General features: G+C 39.9%; 1 protein-coding gene across 1 annotated transcript in view; it reads left to right on the forward strand.

The window, feature by feature from the left end:
• The window catches only part of NFATC3 (nuclear factor of activated T cells 3), a 146,197-nt gene that overhangs the window by 18,600 nt on the left and 105,126 nt on the right, over positions 1-22,471 (forward strand). The gene's annotated exons all lie outside the window — the stretch shown is intronic.

Below are 22,471 nucleotides of genomic sequence, written 5' to 3' on the forward strand. Positions count from 1 at the left end.
GCTCCTGCAGTGTGCCGGGAGCCCCCAGACCACATTTATTCCCTTTGCTCAATATTTTAGGGGCAACCTTGAGCCCCCCATTACCCCCCCCCCCCCATTTTTTGCTGTAGCTGCTGGTCTAGCTGTTGGATGCCCTAACTATGTGGAATCGGCTCCCTCAGGAAGTAGTTTCAGCAACTACTATAGATTGCTTTAAGAAAAAGCTGGATGTTTTTCTAGAAGCACAGAATATAACTGCGTATTAAAGCTTTAAAATAAAGATACCCGAGACTGTTGATCCAGGGAACATTCGATTGCCTCATGGAATCAGGAAGGATTTTATTTCCCCCTGTTGAAGCAAATTGTACCAGTTTTTTTTTTGTATATATCTCTTTCAAAGATTAATACCTTCCCTTCAGTGGGGTAAGAAGTTATGTGTTTTTCCAAGTTGAAATGAGTTATTATGCATCATTCATGTCTTCTCCTGTTTTTTTAGACTTCCATTTAAGTGCAGTTATTTGCTGATGGTGTATATTGTGGTTAACTGCTGTTTCACCTCAGGGTTTTTAGTGTACACTCATTGGACATTTCATGGCCAATGGGCGGTGCAGGTAGCCTGGGACAGCCTGCACTGCCCCTACTTCTTTACTCCAGTACCCGCCATTAGGAATGTCACAAAATAAAAATATTACACAACATAGTTACATGGGTCAGGTTGAAAAAAGACAAAAGGTCCACCAAGTTTACCTACTACGGAATTATAAACATATCCCAGATATAAAACCCTAAGGACACAGTTAGTCCAGAGGAAGGCAAAAAAACCCTGGTACAATTTGCTTCAACGGGAAAAAATGGCTTTCTGATTCCCTGGGGCAATCAGATGTTCCCTGAATAAACGGTCACTGTTATCTTTACTTTAAAACCTTAATACCCAGTTATATTCTGTGCTTCTAGAAAAACATCCACATTTTTCCTAAAGCAATCTATAGTAGTTGCAGAAACTACTTCCTGAGGGAGCCGATTCCACATTTTCACAGACCTTACAATGAAGAATCCCTTCCTTATGCGGAGCTTAGACATGTTTTCCTCCAGACGCAAAGAGTGCCCTCTTGTTCTTTGTAATGATCTCAAAGTGAATAATTGGGAAGTGTTGCTGAATTTGCTGAGTTCTCTATATGGACTATTTATATATTTATACAGGGTAATCATATCCCCTCTTAAACGTCTCTTCTCAAAGGAGATAAGATTCAGTTCAGCTAATCTCCCCTCATAGCTGAGCTCCTCGATTCCTTTTATTAGTTTATTTGTCCTTCTCTGCACTCTCTCGAATTCCACAATGTCCTTTTTGTGAACTGGTGCCCAAAACTGGACTGCATATTCCAGATGTGGTCTGACCAATGCTTTGTACAGGTGCAGGAATATGTCTCGATCTCTGCAGTCTATTCCTCTTTTAATACAAGAAAGTACTTTACTAGCTTTAGATATTGCAGCTTGGCGTTGCATGATGTTAAGTCTATGATCTACCAGAACCCCCACCTCCTTTTCCATTTCTGACCCCCCCCCCAACTGTATTCCCTTTTGACAGTACGAACCATGCATGTTGTTAGCCCCCAAGTGCATAACTTTACATTTATCTATATTAAATGTCTTTTGCCACTTGGCTGCCCAATCAAACAGTACATCCAGGTCTGCTTGTGGATATAGACATCCTGTATGGACCTAATTCCATTACATAGTTTAGTGTCATCTGCAAACACAGAAATGGTACTTTTAGGTTAGGTACTTTTAGTTAACTGGTATCCATTGTATCATGCCAGTGATTAAAGAGTCTCTAAAAATTAGAAACCATGGCTTTTTAAATAACGAGAAAGAACTCAGCGTTTTGAGGACACGTGGATGTAATTCATAAGGACCTGGTACTTTGTCAACCTTCATTTTGCCCAACTGTTTCTCAATCATGTCAATTTTGAGCCATTGTGAACCGTTTAAGGCAGTGACACTGCTATTTTAAAGTTGGACTTTAAGCTCTGCCATTTTCCTTTGTATACACAGAGCTAAAAAAAAAAAAAAAAGATCTTAGTAGATTCACCTTTTCTTTATCCCCAGTTATTAACCCAGAGACATCCTTTAGGGGGCCTATATGGTCAGATCTGATCTTTTTGCTAATATATTTTTTTTTTTTTTAAATTTGCCTTACTTTCCTTTGCATTTTTGTCATTCATTTTTTAAGTTTTGCACATTGTATCTCCTTTTTACATCTTTTGTTATATCCTTTAAAGTTTTCAAACAATGAAGGTGATCCTTCATTTTTATATTTTTGGAATGTCCTTTTCTTGTTTATTAAGGCTTTTTTAACATCAGCTGTGAGCCACATAGGTTTAAATTTTAACCTCCTAAACCTATTACCCATTGGAATATATTTTTCAGTATGCTTGTGTAGAATAGACTTGAAATATTCCCATTTCTGTTCTGTGTTCTTTGAGGACAATATTGTCTTCCAGTCCAAGTCACAGAGAGCCACCCTTAATAACTGAAAATTTGCTCATAAAATTATTTTTTTCTATCTTTCCTGATTTTACTTCCTGTTTACAGCTTACATTAAAAGAAATCATATTATGATCACTGCTACCCAGATTCTCTTTTCTATGCAGATCTGTTATAAGCTCTGCATTGTTAGAAAGAACTAGGACCAGCAGAGTATCATTTCTTGTTGGGGCGTCTATAAACTGTGCCATAAAATTTATCCTGTAAAAAAAGTCATACATTTCCTCCCTTTTGCTGTTCTTGTAGTGCCGTTACTCCAGTCAAGGGCCGGGTAGTTGAAATCTCCCATAAACAAAACCTTTCCAGTTTTTGCTGCTTTTTCTGTCTGTGCTAGTAGTTGATTCTCTAGTTTTTCCTTCGCACTAGTGGGCCTATTGCAGAATCCAATAATTAATTGTGTGTTATTCAACCCTATTGCTTGCTCCATCAACAATTTCTTCTTTCACATTTACTTTCAGATCACTTCTGTTTTTATGAAAGAGAGTAAAACCAGAAATGTTGACAGCCCAGTCATGTAAAGAACAAAGCTAGGATTGAGCAACACCAACTAAGTTATAATGCTCTTCATTCATTAAAGCTTCCAACTCCCCTATTTTGTTTGCCAGACTTAGCATTGGTGAACAGGCTCTTTAAACCATTGCTGCATTTACCAGCACTGTTTGCCAAACCATTTTCAGTGTTCTCCCCAGAAATTTTTTTCAGCCGGGTGGTAAAAAAGGGGGTGTGGCAAAACACAGCAAATTTAAGCTGCGTACACACTTCCAATTTTTGTCGTTGGAAAGGATCTTTCACGATCCTTTCCAACGACAAGGGTGTGCACGATGCATGAACGATGCTGTACATACAGCACCGTTCATGCTCTATGGAGAGGGGAGGGGGGAGCGACGGAGCGGCACCCTGCTGCGCGCTCTCCCCTTCCCTTTCATTAGGATCGGCTGTCGTCCATCGTCCGTGGATCCGGCAGGTCGGTCGTCCGGACGATGGACGACACCGACTGTACACACGGCAGATTTTCACCCGATAATTGGCCGATGCCGATTATCGGGCGATAAAAATCTGACGTGTGTACGTAGCTTTAGTGCTCCCAGTTGATTATGCCATGGGTATCCAGTAACCTCTTATTGTTTCAATGTTCTACCTTCTCCCAATTATTTGTTACAACTTTGTAATGCCTGCCCCGTTAGTATATATAATTTGTCTATTCTATGTATTTTGCCACAACTGTCCTATGCCGCGTATTGTGACCCAACTTACTAGTGTTCTAAGTTTTAAAAGTGTAATCCTTTGTAGTAGTGTAATAGTATAATGAATGTGGTGTAACAAGTTAGCCTTAGCTCATATTAGCAGCAAAAAACATTTACCCCTTCTGAATAACTTCTGGCAACTGCTAGGCACCTAGGATTGGTAACAGGCCATAAGTGCTGGGCACCCAGGATTGGTAACAGGCGCTAAGTTCTAGGCACCCAGGATTGGTAACAGGCCATAAGTGCTGGGCACCTAGGATTGGTAACAGGCGGTAAATTCTAGGCACCTAGGATTGGTAACAGGTGGTAAGTGCTGGGCTTTTTTAGAGCTAGAAGTTTTTTAATCCGCATGGGTTCCTGGCATGAGGAATAGACAAATGTAACCTTACTGCCGGTGTGAATTCAGCCGTACTTCAGATGTGCTCCTGTGTCTATATTTAGTTAAAGTGAACTTTTGTGAAAACATTTTTTTTCCACTTGATTCTTTTACAAAATTAGCCCAGCAGGCCCATGCTGGCTCAGCTTCCACCTTTTCTCTGATGCTCACTTGTACGTCCAATGCTGCCTTGCACTGCGCATGCATGAGATTGAACACTTTTTTTTTTTACATTATAAGAAATCCTCTGAAGGTGCATGCACACAAGGAGCAGTGCAGAGCCTTTTGGGATGTGTGACACAAATATCCCAGGAGGCTGCGGATTTCCCCTTTGGTATTTACCGAAATGGAAGTGAAGACTGAAGGGGAGAGGTCCTCTCCACAAAAGTGTAAAAACAAAAAAAAAACAAAAAACGCACATTTTTCCATTACATAACAGAGAAAGTCACTCTTTAATATATTGTTAAAAATGTGGCGATGCTTTAATAGCATCATGCATGTGATATCAGATGGGGACAGCCAGTGACCCGCTCTCATCACTGCCCATATTCTATATAAAAATAGAGCTGTGTTCAAACCTTCATATTTCCTAAACCGTTGGTTGTATTAACTTGAAATTTTTAAGGTACACATGAAGGCATAGGAAACTGAAACTGTAGGTGCAGGTGGGGGACACTTGTGGCTAAATCTTTTTAAAATGTAATTAGTATGGCATTATGAGAACATAAATCTCTAGCCAGCAAAGTTTGCTGCCTGCTCTGTTACACATATCTGTCTTCATCTTACCTCAAACCCCAATTTCTCCAGAATTAGGAGGTGCAGGGAAACAAATAGGTGAAAGTGGGAGACACGTGTAACGATCACCTTTCATCACCATGGCATCATTACAACATTAAAAAAAAAAAAGAAACTGTCCATCAAAATGCACTTTCTTGTTACACATGACTGTACCCTTACAGTACCTCAACCTCAATAAAATTTAGTGAGCAGAGTTCATTTTGTAATGATGCCATAGTGATGAAGTTTTAGGGAATGTAGTCACGGATGTTCCCCACTTGTACATATATTTTTGGTTTCTTACACCTCCCTATTTCCCAATTGAAGTTCAGAATGTTAGTTAATAGGACAGGAATATGTAACAGGGCAGGGAGGCCCATTTTGATGGGCAGAGTGTTTTATGTTCTAATGATGCTGTAGTAATGAGATTGTAAGGAGAGAATGTGCCCGCCTCTTGCACCTATATTTTCAGTTTTGTACCCCCACTCTCCGGGAAATTGGTGTCCAAAGAAGAGAAGCAGACAGTAGTTTCATAGGTATAGATTTGTGACAGGTAGGTATAGATTTAGGGGCCCCATCCCAATGTTCCTTGCTATATTATGGCTCCGGGGTCCCAATTTTGCACTTTCAATTTAGGACTCCTAGTTGCACTTTCCTCTGAAACAGCAACCCCAAAGTTCAATTTTCATAACTTTTTACATTTATGATGCCCATATCTTGAAATTCTTTAAAGCTGGGGGGCTGAAATTGTACTAACTAGTATCTATGAGGGTCCCCTGTACACCCTGAAAATACAGGTCATCGTGACATACAGTTTAGGAGATATGGAGGTTTGTACACAGAGAGCTGTGAGGATGCAGAATTCACACACAGAGCTAGAGGTGGATACATTTCCCAGGCAGAAATCCAAGCTTGTGCTATGAGATGGGGGCGGGACTGCCTGTGTCTCCGTCACATGAAGGCTGAACTGTGTGCTCACCTCTCATCAGCAGCAATCCTCTGAATGGATGACACAGAGCACAGAGCAGCCTCACTGAGATCTGTGCATCCGAGGATGAGAGCTGCCGAGGAGAGCTGGGCGGGGTATTCAAAGCAGACGGGCGGAGCAACCGGCTAAAAACCTCTAGGGAGAACTAAGATTTTGTTTTTCATTACAAATAGTATTGCGCAATCCAGTGTTTATTTGTAACATGTGAAACTCCTTATATTTTTTCATACCTCTCACCCCAACTATCCCCAATCCACCTTCCACTGGTGGCTAACCCCTGTCTGACCTTTCTGCCACCTTCTTTAACTGTCCCAACACCCCTCGGTCCTAGTTTAAATATCTCTCCACGATTCCCTTAAATCTTTTCGCTAGCACAGCAGACCCTCTTCCATTTAGGTGCAAACTATCTCTGGCATATAGGTTGTACCCCAATGAAAAGTCAGCCCAGTGCTCTTAAGAACCCAAACCTTTTCCTTTTACACCAGGACTTAAGCCATGCGTTTAGCTGTCTAAGCTCCATCTTCCTTTCCTGTGTTGCGCATGGCACAGGCAATATTTCAGAGAATATAACCTTGGAGGTCCTTTCCTTTAACTTGAAACCTAGTTATTTAAACTGATTTTTAAGGATCGTCCATCTATCCTGTCATTGCTTCTAACATGGACCAATACAGCTGGGTCATGCCCAGCCCCTCTCAGTAATTTGTCCACTCGCTCCACCGCATGCCGAATCCTGGCACCAGGGAGACAGCAAACCATTCGGTTGAAGGGATCCGGGTGACAAACTATTCTATTAGTCTTCTTGATTATAGGAATCCCCTATGACAACCGATTGTCTACGCCTTCCTGTATTGCTTTCCCCACCCCTACTAGATGTGCTGCTCTCTCCCGGCTGTTAGGGGTAGCAGTAACATCTGAAGTTGTCACCACTGGGTCTGCCACCTGCACAGCTTCACATAACTGCAAATTTGTTAGGGTGCTCAAACCCAGGGCTGGCCTTCCTTTTCTGGGTGCCCCTACCACTCCCTTTAACTATAGTAACCCAACTCATCAACTCCGTTCATCCTGATTAACATCTCCAGCCTCCACATCTAAGCCATTAACTACCTGGTCAGGGAGCAGGAGACTCTTGAGACTCTTACCAAGGTGATCCATTGGTTTCAGTGTTGCAATGCGCCTCTCCAGCTCTCCAATGTGAAATACCAGAAGGGCAACTTGCTCACATCTGTCACAGCGGTATTCACCTAGGTGCTGTTGCTCCATTTGTGCATACCTATGGCAGACTATGCACTGAATACAACCTTCTACATTTTTTCCACATATTTTCCTAGTTACAATGTTTGTTTTCAGGAGTTATAAATGTTTACTTACAGTTTTTGTAGTTACTATAAGGATTCAACTTCTTTTGTTTTCAAACTCCTGTTTTCTAACTCAACTTGATTCCAAGCCAAGAGAGAGCAAGCTCAAGGTGAGTCTGCCTAGAACTTTAATCACCTGTGAAACCTTGACCACTCCCTCTTAGAGGTCAGCAAGGAAAGAGGAAAAAAAGCTATTTAAAACAAAATTTGACAGAGACAACTCCCAAATGTACAATATCAGAAAACTGTGTTTTCTAACTCTACTTGATTCCAATCCACTTGTTTTACCACCAGCCCATATCGTTCTCTGATGACATCTCTCCACATTATCTCCTGCAATGTGAGTGGTCCTAATCATACTGTGAAAAGAAGGAACGTGACATCTCACCTGAAAACTTCCCCCAGATATTTTCTTCCTCCAGGAAACACACAAAATGACTAGCTATGCCTTCTGAATATGTTGATTAGAGAGATTTTCTCCTCTGGTTTCACCAAAAAAGATTTGGGGTGGGGGTGCTGCCATCCTCCTTAACAGATCTCTCCCTTACCTAATATTGGAGTCCTATATTGACCCATCCTCTAGGTTAATTTTGCAAAAATCTCTTTGCAAGGTAATTGCTCTTTAATAAACATTCATGCCCCCCAATGCAGACTTTTTTTATTCAATTGACCCAACTCCTAGTAGGGGCGAGCTACCTCAACCTGGTGGTGGTGGGAGATTTTTCAAGTAAACAAAACCTACCCTAACCCGGCCTCCATGCCCGCAAGTCCCATGTTTTACTACCTGCTTATTCACCTCCCAGTCTTGGATCCCTGAAAAAAACCCTTAACCTTTCAGCCAGAGATTACGCTTGCTACTCAAAAGTTCATAAATCACTCTCCCAAATAGATTTTGATTCTGGATTCTATGCTTTTGCGTGTAGGTTACCACCCCATCTATCTTTTGGATCTTGCTGCAGTGTTTACCTGCAACTTACTTTCCCACACACGACCATGAAGCTTCCCCTCCTTTCTTTCCAACTCTGCCACTATATATATTCATTTCAGTGTATTGTGAAATACGTTTTTTAGATCATAACTTAAATTGGGACACCCCGGTGCTGCTGTGGGAGAATGGAAGGGCTGTCATGCATGGACATCCCTCCACTTATCTTGCCCTCTTGTGCAAAGCTAACCGTGAGTTACGTGACGCCTTGTACAACAATGTTGTCCAGGCCTACATACCAAATAAAGCCTCCCTCTATGAGGGTGATAAACAAGATTAGCTACAGGCCTTGACTCTCACCTCCACTCCCATGTGGTTTCCAAGGCCCACCTTTCAGGTTCAAATGTTTCAGATGGGGTAATTGAGTTGCGCCTCTGCTGGCCAAGATGGCTACCCCATGTGGCCCCTAAAAATCTTTTCACCTCCTCAGACCCTGCTAAAGGCAAAAAACTTCACTGACATTACAGCTCTTTGATTCTTGTTTTGCTTACATCTACTCTAATTTGTCCCCAAACCTAGAAACTATGACAGCCTTCCTGTAAAAGGCTAACCTACCTAAATTGTCACAGGAACAATGGCAATGCCTTGACAAACTCCATCTCCCTTCAGGAAGTTGCAACAGCCATGAGAGCTTCACCTACAGATAAAACAACACGACTGGATGGACTACCCGCAAAATTCTATAAACCCATCGAACCTTACAAAACTCCCCTACTAACTGACCTGTGCCGAGTGCCCTTTCCCTCCTTTAATCAGGCATACAGGACCTTAATCCCAAAACTTCTTAAGGACCCAGAGTCTCCCTTCGCATACCATCTCATTGCCTTTCTTAACACTAATTGCAAACTTTTTACAAAAATACCCACCAACTTCAGCTTCTTTTACTCTCTTCTCACAGAACATCAATTGAGATTTGTATGCCATAGGCATATCTTTGTTGCGGCCACCACCCTCCCTCTTAAAAGACAACACATGCTTCTCAGCCTAGATGCTGAAAAAGCATTTGATAGGATCCAGAGACCTTTCTTGCACAAACCTTTAGAACATAGGCACTTTGAAATCAGTTTTTGACTTTTTTAGACTTCCTCTACACTACTCCCACAGTCAGACTTTTTGTTAATAATCGCCTATCCAAGCCGATTACCATGCATAGAGGCGCTCCCCAGGGCTGCCTCCTATACCCCCTTATATTGCTGAGAGTCCAACAATTCTATGGCCTTTTATTTGCCACCAAGGACGTTAGGATCTCTGCTTTTGCAGTTGATGTGCTTTTTATTTCCAAATCTTAAACCTCTTTACCACTCATAACTGCTACACCTTCTCATTAACTTACAGAAATCAGGAGCATTGTTCTTCTATCCTAAACGTAAACCACCATGACACTCATCCTTCCCCTTCCAATGAGCTAAACTTCAATTTCCCTGCCTGGAAGTTCTCATTGCCAAAAAACTCTTGTGTCTAAAGACAAGTACCCTTCTCCCCTTTTTATACTTGAACCGTCAGTCCTTCCCATATTGGAGTCGGCTTAGCCTCTCCTTTATGGGCAGGATTGCACATCAAAATGGTGGTCTTCCCTCTTTTGTTATACCTACTACAAACACTGAAACTCTTCTTAATCAGACCTACAAAAAATCAATAGTGCATTTTGCATGTTTATCTGGTTGAAGAAGGTTTCGAACAGCTTCAATAAACTTGGCTGTCTTAATCTTAGCCTTTTTTATATAAGGGAGGCTGGATTTTACTTTCCTTTCAATTATTTGCTTTTGTTACCTGTCTATAAATAGGCACAAGGGCTTCACCCTGCATTATACCTGTTGGTGTACCCATAAACCGTTTTACCAATTTGCAGTTGAGTATTTCTTGGATTCACCAAGTACTTTTTTGTGAGAAGGCTCACTAAAGCATCTAACAATAAAAATAATTGTTTTTAATGTTTTTTTTTTCTTTATCTAGAAAAACTTTTGAGCTTCAAGATTTTTCTGTTAAATCAACATGCCTATCTGTTTTAGAAGACTGTATAGTATTTACTTTGATTTACCATTAATAAGAATGGTTTAAAGTTTTAGATGGTACATAGTTTTTTTCCTACGTTTTGCCAAGATCCTGAGGATGATCTGAAAAAGAAAATTCTAATTGTCATAACTTGATGTGTAATTAGATTATCTGGATCAGGTACCAGATTTTAGAGAATCAGAATTTTTTTTTTTTGTAAAAATTCCTTAAACATTGCTATAAAATAATGGATAAGTTGCTTCTCAAAGCGTGACGGTGAAGGCCCTCTCCTTCTGTCTTTATCATTGCAGCGGGATCAAGGGATCTGCAAAAACAAAAGGTAAGTATAATAATTTTTTCCCCCGTTTAGTTCTGCTTTAACCTCCTGAGCGGAGCATTTCTGTCCGATTTTATATGTCTAAAAGCAGTACATTGTTTTTCTTAAAAATTATTTTACAGTATATTAAAGTATGAGTATAATAAAGTTTGAAACACAAAAACATGTCAAAATAATAAATGTTATAATCATACTATTGTATTATACTGTAGAATTAAAGTTCATGAAAAAACTGTGTACTGCTTTTACATATATGAATCCAATGTTTTGCATTCAATACAGTTTTTTTGTATGGAATGCAATACAAAAAGATTTGAATTTTCCACCCCAAACAAAACGTCAGCACGCGCCGACGTCATCAGGAACTCCCCAGTGACTCAGCGGTTGCAGGGAACGCCAGTCAGAGGAAGAAAGAAGACGCGAAGAACGATGAAGGGCGCAGGTGGATCAGGTAAGCACTTTATTTACTATTGTTTTTCATAGGTTTACCTACCTTGAATGTGACTCCAGGTTCCCGCTTCCAGCATCTTTTTCCTACCTTCCTTCCTACTTACTGCTTGGGAGGTTTAGTGTTCCTTCAAAATAACTGCTACTGCCTGTAAGGATGTTGCAGTATATTGGCATGCTTATGTGGAACTCTGTAGGTATATATAAATGAGAAGTGATGTTGGGGGTGGGTGAAGACAATTACGTACTGGAGACCCAGTTTGTCTGGTATTAAAATTTAAAAACAATTTAAAAAGCAAATAAACACAGTTCCATGATGTTGTCCGGCAAAAACTTTCTGCCTATCTGCTGGAGGTGTTGAGCCAGCTCTCGCCTCTGGGCCACGGAGGAATCCAGTTTCCCCATAAATTCTCACACTTCAGGCAATCCAGTTTGTCTCTTGCATATATAGTAATTTACTTGCCCATGTGACCCATGGCACCTTCCATTGCATCTGGTTTTTCTGGAGTTATTTTCCATTCTGCATTATGATCGCATTCATGCTATGTCTGTTGATATCCAGCTGTAAAGGATAGAAATAAATACTTTTATTCCCAAACTCTTTATCATTTATAAATGTTAAGCAGTAATGGTCCCAACACTGTACCCTGAGCTATACCACATAACCTTTGCCCAGTGGTCCCCAACCTTTCTGACCACAGGACCCAGTAATATAGTATAAAATTTTGCCACAACCCGGTATATGTTCAGCTTATACTACTCTGCTATTCTCAGCATCTCCGCTGAGTAGTGTAAGAAAGCTGGTGTGCTGCCAAGTGGCAGAGCTGCTGGGAATGGCTGAGAAGTGGAAGCCTTACATACATTGCTCTGCCATTCCCAGCAGCTCCTCTGTAAGCAGTATGAGGAGAGCTGCCTGCGCTTCCGCTGGTTGCGATCCTGCTGTCACTAGCTTTAGAGTAGTGTAAGGAGGACTGCTACCGCTGCCGGAGCTTCTGCCTCTCCTGTCATTTGCGGCCCCCAACTCACCAGCCACAGACTTTCCACGGTCACCCAAGACAACCTACATACTCAGACCTCTTTTTGTTTGCATTTCCTAAATTTAAAACATTTTGGTGGTTTGCCATACTTTCTTTGCAAATCTGTCATTCATTTTGTAGATTTGAACAATTGATTTCCCTTTTACGTCTTTTGTTGTATTCTTTAAAATTTTCAAATTCTGGTGATCCTTCATTTTTATATTTTTGGAATGCCCTTTTCTTATTCATTATGGCTTTTTTAACATTCGCTATTAGCCACATATGTTTTCATTTTTCTGTAGCACAGACTTGAAACATTCCCATTTTCTTTTCTGTGTTCTTTAAGGACAATTTCATGAAAATTTGCACTTTCCAAATGTAATGTTTTAATCTTTTTTTCTTCCTGTTTACAACATACATTAAGTAAAATCCTATTATAGGTAGTAGCTCTGCATTTTTTGAAAAAAATAGTTTAGCAGAGTATCATTTCTAGTTTGAGCTTCTATAAACTGTAAAATAACATTATATTGTATTAAATGCATACATTTTCCACCCTTTTTCTGTACCTGTAGTGTCATTGCCCCAGTTAATATCAGGGTAGTCGAAATCACCCATCACTAACACTGTCCCAGCCTGTGCAGCTGCTTCAATCTGTGCAAGTAGTTTGAATTGAGATAGATCTTTTTCTTTAGTATTAGAGGAAATACAGCTTTGGGAAAAAATGAGACCACTGCAAAAAAGTTTCTCAGGTTTTTACTTTTATAGAGGCAAGTATTGAACTAAACGGCTTTGCCTTAAAATGCTTTAACTAAAGAATGTTCAGAAATCAGTATTTGCTGGAATAACCCTAATTTACAAGTTTTCATGCATTTTGACTTGCTTTTGACATTCGTGTTGGGTAACTTCATACCACTCTTTCTGCAAAAAATGAACGCTCTTTTGCTTGATGGTTTGTGACCATCCATCATCTTGTTGATGTCATCCAAGAGGTTTTCAATAGTCTTTAAATCTGGGGATTGCCTGATTCCAGCCTTGCTAAAGCATCCCCAGCTCATCACTAACCCTCCTCCATATTTTACAGGTGGTGTGAGGTTGTAGGCTTCTTTAGGTCTTCGTCTAACCATAAGATGACCACGTGTTGGGCAAAGAAGAAAATTGGACTTATCAGAGAAAATGACCTTACCCCAATCCTCAACAATCCAATTCCTCTTGTCTTTCGCAAACCTCAGCCCTGCCTGTAGGAGTCTGTTTCGAACTGTTCTTGCTGTGCACTTCACCCCAGTCTCTTTTTTTACTGTGTTTGAAAGTCACTTGGTGTCAGCCTGCAGTTCTAGAATGACATTCGAATGACATGGTGGTTATCCTTCTTAGTGCTGATTAGTTTTTGCCCTCTGCCAGGTTGTAGCTTTGTTTGTCCCCAGTGCCTGTTGCTTGGCTTGTTCTTGTGTACTGCTGTCTTTGACGTTTTAAGGATAGAAGCATCCTGACACAGACTGTATCCTCATGTCAGGATTGCACCTTTTTTTTTTCACTCAAAACCTTTATTTTCACCTATTTTTGCATAGTCAATAGTTATTTTTTAATTCCCAACTACCTTTGACTTATTTCTAGCATTGTTTTACCAACCGTTTACGTGGTAAGAGGGGAGTGTTGATTACAGCAGGCGCTTTTATACGTTTCCTCATTAAAAAAAATATTTGATTCAGGTGATCACCTATGCATTTACTTCATAAAGCAGAATGAGGTGTGCTTGTGTAGGCATTTAACAAACATTGGCATAGAATGGTTTTCATACTTATATGGAGATGCTGTTTTTAAAATAAATGCAGTGGTCTGGTATTTTTTTCCTGAGCGGTTTGTGGTATTCCTTTAAAGAAAGTGGAACATTTTTTTACACGTGAATTTGTGCCGCCGAATCCAATGTTTTTTCGGATCAGGTCTATCCAGATTCGAACGGTCATATTCGGGTTGAATATGAGGACAACCTGAATTCGAACACCAACACCAGTTAGTAGTATACTGAAATTCATGTATGTGAAAAAGTCTGAACAGTAGATGTATTTCCTGTAAGCAGGTGACAGCAGGCCTATAAAAAAAGGCCTTCAAATGGTTCTAGGAGATGACTTTAACTGTACCTGTAGCCATCTTTTGGTGTAGGTATATACTACAGGGTATCCTGTGCAGTGTTTAACCCGGAAATTTTCAGGTGGGAAGAAATTGTAAGCGGGTGGCAGCCCCAATATTGTGATCCAACTTTTCAGTACCCACCCAAAATTAGCTACTGCAAGCACTTACTGAAAAGTGCCAGATGCTGCACCTAGCTAAAAAGGGCCAGGAAGAACACTGCAGTGGAAAAAGAGTAGGCAAAAAACAATCTCTGAAACAGCATCAGACAAGAAATGAGTTCAATTTGGAACTATATAATGAAATAAGCACCTCAAAAAATATGCATGCCAGAAATAAAAAATCAAAAAAATTAGGAAAATCCCACAGCAATAAAACAACGTTCACCACACTGGATAATCAAAGGTGGTAAGCACACCATGCTTGCAACTGCGAATTGTTATTATGTGAATGATCAGGAACTGCATTAGACCCCCAAAATAAAAGTAAGAGTAGCTGCAGTTGTACAACATGGATCAAATCACCAGCAGAGGTGAGATGCATCCTTGATGTAGTTCAGTAGTATTGGGTTAGAAGCCAGAAGAGAAGGCACAAAGGAATCCAACAAAAAGCAACATAGTACTCCAAATAAAGGGTGAGGGTCAGTACAACCCACAACATCCAGCTGGTGGAACAAATCAATAAAATAAGTAGTTTGGCATTTGCCAGTCAAAGCACCCAAGGTGCGCTACAGCACCCAAGATGCCTTAAAGCATTTCTTTGCTTCTAGTCTCCATGTCTGCCTGCTCACCTGCCTCTTTTTGCACTACAAATAATCTTTGTGAACACAAAGTGAGGCCTGTTGCAGATTCGGGTTCTGTGGTCAATCAAAAGCAGGGTTGTGGAGGGTGTCTGGCTGGCATCCAAGATGGCCACCTAAACCAGGAGCTCCATGACTGCATCAGTCAACAGCGACAATAAAACAGTTTTGTGCCGCCTTCTGACTCTCCTAACATGGCATAAGTGTCCCCACAAGACAGCGACAATGACAAATAGGAGGAAAGACAAGACTGAGCTGCCGAAATTTAGGGGATTTCTTCTATGCTCGGGAATCTTCAAACATACAAGATGGCAATGTTTCTGCACGGTCTTCTTCACCATGCTCATGTGAGTTTCGTAGTTCACCCGGAAAAGCTTACTTTCCAGAAACACCATCCTCGGAGAGCTCCGGTGGTTCATGTAGCCCAATGCAATCCTCCCCCAGTGCATTACAATTCTCTTCCCTTCAGTCAGGAGCTCTGTCCCATGGAAGCCCAGCCAATATATGGGGAAAACACACACACACATTACCTCTGGGAAAATTATTCCACCTCACCTCGCTCTGTATCTAATAGGAAGGAAATGCTACTAGTATTTGGGAATCCATGGAGCAGATGGCTTCTAGATTTGACCAGCTTAACCAATCCATGCGTCCACAAGCTATTAGAATTCAGCACATTAAACACAAGATGGGAGAATTTTCCTAAGCTCATAATAACTTTATTGATGCTTATAACGATCAAACCAATGATATACAATGGCTCAAAAATAGAATGGCAGACCTTGATGACAGTTCCCGCAGGAATAACCTTATATTACAAGGAGTACCGGAAACCATACACGGGTCTGAACTTTCAGAATAGCTAAGTACATTCCTACAAGTTCTTGTACCTTCGATTTCAGCATCTGATTTACTAATTGACCGTGCATCTAGAATTCCTAAACCAATGTTTCTCCTAGAGATGTGTTAGCGAGGTTTCGTTCATATCAAAGATAAAATCATGGCAGCATTGCGGAAACCTCCCTCTCTACCTCTACATTATAGAGAGATTCAACTATATGCTGATCTCTCCTAAATTACCATTCAAAACCGGAAGAAACTCCATCCGCTTACGTAAAGTGTTACGTGGACATAAGATTATCTATATATGGGGTTTCCCCACAAAAGTTATAATTTCATACCAAGGAAAAAACTGCCATTTACTCTGCGAAAGCTAGGCTTAAACTCCGCAGGGAATGGCAACTTTCTACTTCCAACTCTCCATCTTCAAAAGCTTGTTCACCACATAGATTGGACTTTGGTCCTAATACTTTTCAAAAATGAAGGTTGGCCTAATAACAGTTTCGTATGAATATTTTGCAGCTGTTGGGGTGCTGTCATTCTATTTTTTTTGTGTTTTTGCATGAAGCCACCCCCGTTGCTGATTGTATAGCAGTTTTACTGGCCATGTTGCCTGTAATGAAACAGGTTTTTTTATATGTGTGTTTTTCCTTTTCTTTTATTCTTTGGTTTTTCCCTATTATGTTATTTTATGTTTTTTACCTCGGTTTTAAGTGGGAATCCTTCAGTTCGTTGCAGTTCAATGAAAAAATAACATTTGTATCAAAATTGGATCTTATAAAAGGAGACAGAGGATGCTACAGGTCACCAATCTCAGTCTATTAACAAGAAAAAGGAGCTACCGTATTTTTTGCCATATAAGACGCACTTTTTCTTCCCCAAAACTGGGGGGGAAAAGTTAGTGCGTCCTATACGACAAATGTGTTAAAAAAAATAATTCAAATATTATACTCACCCGATACCCGATCCTGCGTGTGTTTAGAATCTTTTTTTCTAGATTTTCCTCCTTTAAAATTGGGTGCGTCTTATATTCCGGAGCGTCTTATACGGCGAAAAATACGGTAAATAAAAAAGCTACCTATCCTCTTGGTTTTACTGCCATTCTCCAGGACCAAAATTATTGCACTCTCTACGTCTCCACACTTATGTGCTATCCTTAGTAAGCTCAAAGGTAATTGTTACACAATAATAAAGCTGGATCTTACCTTGCACATAAGCTCAAAGATCAGAGAGTTAAATCTTGTATAGCCACATTACAGTTCCCATCAAATAACAAAATGTGCTCTAGCCCTAGTGATAAAGCAAATGCTTTCAAAAAATATTATTTTCACCCTGTTATCTGTAATCTGATCCTCTGACTCCACAGCCTACCTCCCAAAATATATCTTTTTTTTTTTAGTCATCAATTTAAATTTTTTTTAATTCCCCTGCTTCTCAAACACAAGGTACAATTAATATTTCCATACAGCTGGGAATCGACTTTTATCACCTTTTTAGGCATCTCCCTTCCTTCATCAACCTCTAATATATGCCTTAAATTTAAAAAAAGAGTAGAAATAACACTGTTAAAATCGCATCTATCAAAATGATCATTCTCCCAAAACTTTTTTTATCTTTTCAGAAATACAGCTTTTCCTCACCCTCAATATTTTTTTGAAATCTGTTCAACATCTTTTTACTCATTTATGTTTGGAATAACAAGCACCTACATTGTACTTAACCAATATGGGCTTGTAAGAAACATCTGGGAGGTATGAGTATGCCTAGTATACAGCACTATTATTGTGCCACATTTTTGTCCCAACTCGGGTATTGATGGACCAAATGGAATCCCACATTTTTAGGTCATGTACATTTTAAGAATTTATTACTGGAAATTAAAATGGGATTAACACCTCCGACCTTTCAATACCAATCAAACAAAGCTTTCCTACAAGTATGAAAAAATACTAAGCTCTACACAAACCAACTTGGTAACTCGGTAGCACTTTACCCTGATATACTTACAAGTTCTTACAATTTTTATAGCTCAGTTGCTACTTACCTCTATGGCCCAACATTAAATAAACACATTTTAAATATTTTTTTTCTTTTTTTAAACTTTCAAATCATTTCAGACACTACAAAAAAATATGATATTCCTAATTCTGATTTTTTTACTTAACTGCAGTGTTCTCTCCAGAAATGTTTTTCAGCCAGAGTTCCTAGTTATTTATGCCATATGTGTCCAGTAACCCCCTGCTATTGTCAGTGTTCTACCTACCATCTATACTTTGTTCCAACTTTCTAATGCCTGGCTTGTTAGAATGTACAATTTTTTTGGGCACCTAGGATTGGTAAGGGCTGGGCACCTGGGATTGGTAACGAGCAGTAAGGGCTGGGCTTTTTAGGCCTAGCAGTTTTTTAAAGCAGCAGTGGTTTCTGGTGAGAGGTAAGTGAAGGGTAAACACAGCAAATGCAACCTTACTGCCAATTTGAATTCAGCCTAACTTCGCCTCCTAGCGCTATACCTAGGTAACACAAAGAGCATCATGCATGTGATCGCAGATGGGGGCAAGACAGCCAGTGCCCTCCTCTCGTCACTGCCAAAAACTTGCTGTGAAATTTATCCATGCGCAGTATGATAGCTGTGTGTGTAAAGTCTGCTTGTCAGATTCTGCAGCCTTACAACGCATTGTGTTCAATCCTTCAGATCTCCTAAACTGTTAGTAGTAATTACCTAAAATGTTTTGGGTACATAGTCGTCTTCAATTTCGAACTCTTCATCATTGTTGTCACCTAGTTCATCACCATAATCATGTCCTTCAAGAGAGGATAGTGTAATGAAAACCGGCACTGGGATTTCATCTCAATGAGCCACTGGGCGTATAGCCGACGGTAGACTTAGGATACTCTGTTATATTTTATTTTTTTTCTTGTTATATCCTGAAGTGTTCACTATACAAAAGTAACCGTCACTGAAATGATCTGGGTATACCAAATGGCATCTTATCACATCTTCCCTTTGTCTTCATCCGTAAACCCTCAACACACTGTTTGCACATCTTATGAGGGGCCCAAGACTTATCTTGATCACTAAGTTTAACTTTGAAATATGCCAAATAGGCTTGCTCTACAAATGAGCTGATGTTCGCCTTTTGACTGGGAATGGTAAAACTGCCACAGAAATAACAAAATGAATTAGGGTTGTTTAGGCACTTACAACGAGAAACAGCAGAGCCAGACATGATCTGAAAGAAAGGAAATTCCTGTGTAAGTAGAAAAATACATTTTGCTTTTTTACTACGTGGAGCAGCGCACAACCTCTGACCACACTGTCCGCCGTGTAAATGAATAGCCTATACAAATCCACGATACAGTAATCGCATTAATATAAGCAGTAGAAAAAAAAAGACGTGATAGAAGAAAACTAACTGCACTTTTAGAATCAGCATACCTATTTTAGTGTAAGTAAGCCTAAAAATTGAAGTCAACAAAAAATTTGTTAAATTGTTCCCCAGTGTTATTAATTAGGAGTTTCAGCTTTCTGTGTCCTGCAAAACACCCCCATTATGGTATTATGAAGAGGAGAGGCTCTCTGTAGCATTGCTGGACTGTAACAACAATGGTTGTACAATGATACAGTACAGTGTGTGAGCATTGTCATCCTAGGACAAGAGGTGTCACTTGTACAACCACCATGTAACTATAACGGGAAACAAAAACTTCTAAGGAATAGAAAGCTGCATGATATTAACATTTTTGTATTTGCCATAAAGTGTCTTTGGCAAGATCATTGCGTGACCTTATATTCTAAAGAAAACTGTATTGTACTGCAGCCTACAGGATTGAACACTAGAATAATATATAAATATTCACACAGTCAGCTAAAACTGTATCCCTCTGTGGATTAGAGGAAAGGGATTTTATGAAGCCTACAGAGATCCCATTTTCTTGGCCTTCCGTTGAGAGACATTAGATTCTAGAGTACACAAGCCAGGATTATCAGAGGTGGGTAATGTTCATACCTGGGTACTTGTCGGATCTGGCCCTAATTGCCAAGCCATTTAGACCTACATGTGTAGTTACATCAATATCAATAAGTTAACATCAAATGTGAAACACAGAGGGTCTCGACTGTGTATTGCAAGATCTACTAGAAGGCTGAATTCATATAGAAATAATGGGCAGTGCATATATGCCACATTTTAACTCCATGGTGCCCCTGAGTGGTCTGTATATTGTCATTGAGCTGACTAATAGTATTTTTATTGTTATTAATACTAAACAGTATTTATATAGCGCAAACATATTACCCAGCGCTGTACATTAAATAGGGGTTGCAAATGACAGACAGACTCAGAAAGTAACAGTTACAGTAGGCCAGACGAGAGATAAGAGTGTGCAAGATGAGTTTTGTCTCTGGGGATCAAATTTGGATTTTTGCGATGTTGCCCAGGTAAAAGTGACAGGACCTGGAAATATTCTGAATATGGGGGGGTAAAGGAGAGGGCAGAATCGACGGTGATGCCAAAACAACGTCCCTAGAGGGAGGGATGAATAACAGAGTTATTAACATTTAGGAATATGTTGGGGAGATTTGGAATTGGGGGGGGGGGTATAAGTTCTGTTTTTATCCAGTTTGAATTTCAGAAATCTGTTGGCCATCCATGATGAGAAGGCAGCCAGGCAACATGAGACCTTGTCTAGGACTGAGGGAGACAAATCAGGGACAGATGGTACCGTAAACCAAAGAAGGATATGAGACTACTGAGTGAAGAGGTGTACAGAGAAAAGAGAACCAGCCCACAGACTGACCCTTGGGGAACAGCATTAGGGAGGAGAGTAAGAGAGGAGGAATTCCCATTGAAAGAAACTTGAAAGTGGTCATACAGATGGGAAGCAAACCTAGAGAGAGCAGTGTTACTGATACCAATGAAGTTCATGGTGTGGATTGAAAGGGGTTGGTCAACAGTGTCAAAAGCTGAGGAAAGCTCTAGGAGGAGAAGGGAAACGTTGCTTTGTGACTTTGCTCTGAGGTGATCATTTGGGGCTGCTGTTTCAGTGGAATGGGCAGCTTGAAAGCCAGACTGGAGCGGGTTAAAGAGAGAATTGGTGTTCAGGTAGTCATGGAGTCTTTTATAGAGAAGGCGCTCAAGAAGTTTGGAAACATATGGGAGAAGGTAGATAGGATGGTAGCTATAGGTAGAGGGGGGTCTAGTGAGGGTCCCTTAGGGATGAGGAGAATAATGGCATGTTTGAAAGCGGAGGGGTAACTACCAGTAGGTAGAGGAAGGAAAAAAGGAAAAGGTTGAATTAGTTTGGTTACTGCGGGGTCCAAGGTGGAGGTCACGGAGTAGATCATAGGGAATTTGGTCAAGCAGACTGGTAGTAGATGGAGATGATGAGGGAAGAGCAGAGACTTCATCCACAGTAACAGGGCTTAGGGAGGTTAGTGATGATTTACAGGTGAAGGGGGTGAGCAGAGACATCATGTCTGATTGTGACAATTTTATCTCTGAAGCAGGTGGCTATGCCTTTGGCAGGGATGACAGTTGTAGAGGAAGCGGGTGTGGGCTTTAGGGAGGGAGTTAATTGTTGAGAAGAGGCTGCGAGGGTTGGAAGCTTGAGAGGATAGGACAACTGACAAATAATTTTGTAGTCCATGAAGTCAGCGTTGATGCCAAATTTCTTCCACTTGTGCTCAGTTGTATTCTAATCATTTCTGAGTTGTAATCTGGGTATCATCCAAATGTATTTTTGCCCCCTGTATTATCAAGCTAGTGCTATTTTTTAATGCGGAATATATTATGTAATTTATTCCTATTCAACTCTTGCATTATCAAACCACCACACTGTTGACTCTATTTTTGCTCATTGCACGTATTACCCACATTTCAGTGTGGCGTGTTCAGTGTGTCACTTTTAGCCCTTCTACCCCAATGTTAGGCTCACCGATTTTGAAGAGTAAAGGCAGGTTTTCTAATGTTTTAAAGAAGTGTTTCGAGTTTGGATTTTATGGGAACTATATTTTGTTTTATGCAGATGGTATACATTTTTAGGTATACAGAGTTTGAGAATTTGACTATACAGTTTAAAAAAGCTTTCAAGCTGCTAATTTTAAAGGCACATTTTTATAATGGTGTAACAGGAGCAATAGGACCTTCTATTTACATAGAAGTGACAATTGGTATGGTGAGTCCAGTTTATATTGGTTGCTCCAGGGCTGTGAAGTTGGTACAGTTTTCCTGAGTTTTGTTAATATATAATAAAAATAACCTCTTGGTAACTTCCTGGATACTTGAAACCTATATATTTTGTAATGTTAAAGTAAATATTAGGGTCTTTATAAGGATTTATATTTTTGTGCCTTTATATGAAGTTTCTAAATTTATATAGGATTCATTGAATTTTACCCTTTTCACTTACAAGTGGTTTGCATGCACAAATCATTATTTTTATGTTTATTAGAGCAACGGTAGCAACTGGATTTTTGAGGTAAAAGATTAAAATCCAGTAAATTTAGGATTATTTATTAAAGCTTCATGAAATTTTTTTTTGTGATAATTCATCATTGAACAAAATGGAAACAAGACTTTTTTCTTACCAGTCTACAAATCTCATGGCTGTAAACAAAGGTATTCACATTTCCAATTAATTTATGAATTCCAGAATAAAGAGGATTATTC

The sequence above is a fragment of the Pyxicephalus adspersus genome, chromosome 9 (assembly GCF_032062135.1).
Source record: "Pyxicephalus adspersus chromosome 9, UCB_Pads_2.0, whole genome shotgun sequence".
NCBI classification, from domain to species: domain Eukaryota; kingdom Metazoa; phylum Chordata; class Amphibia; order Anura; family Pyxicephalidae; genus Pyxicephalus; species Pyxicephalus adspersus.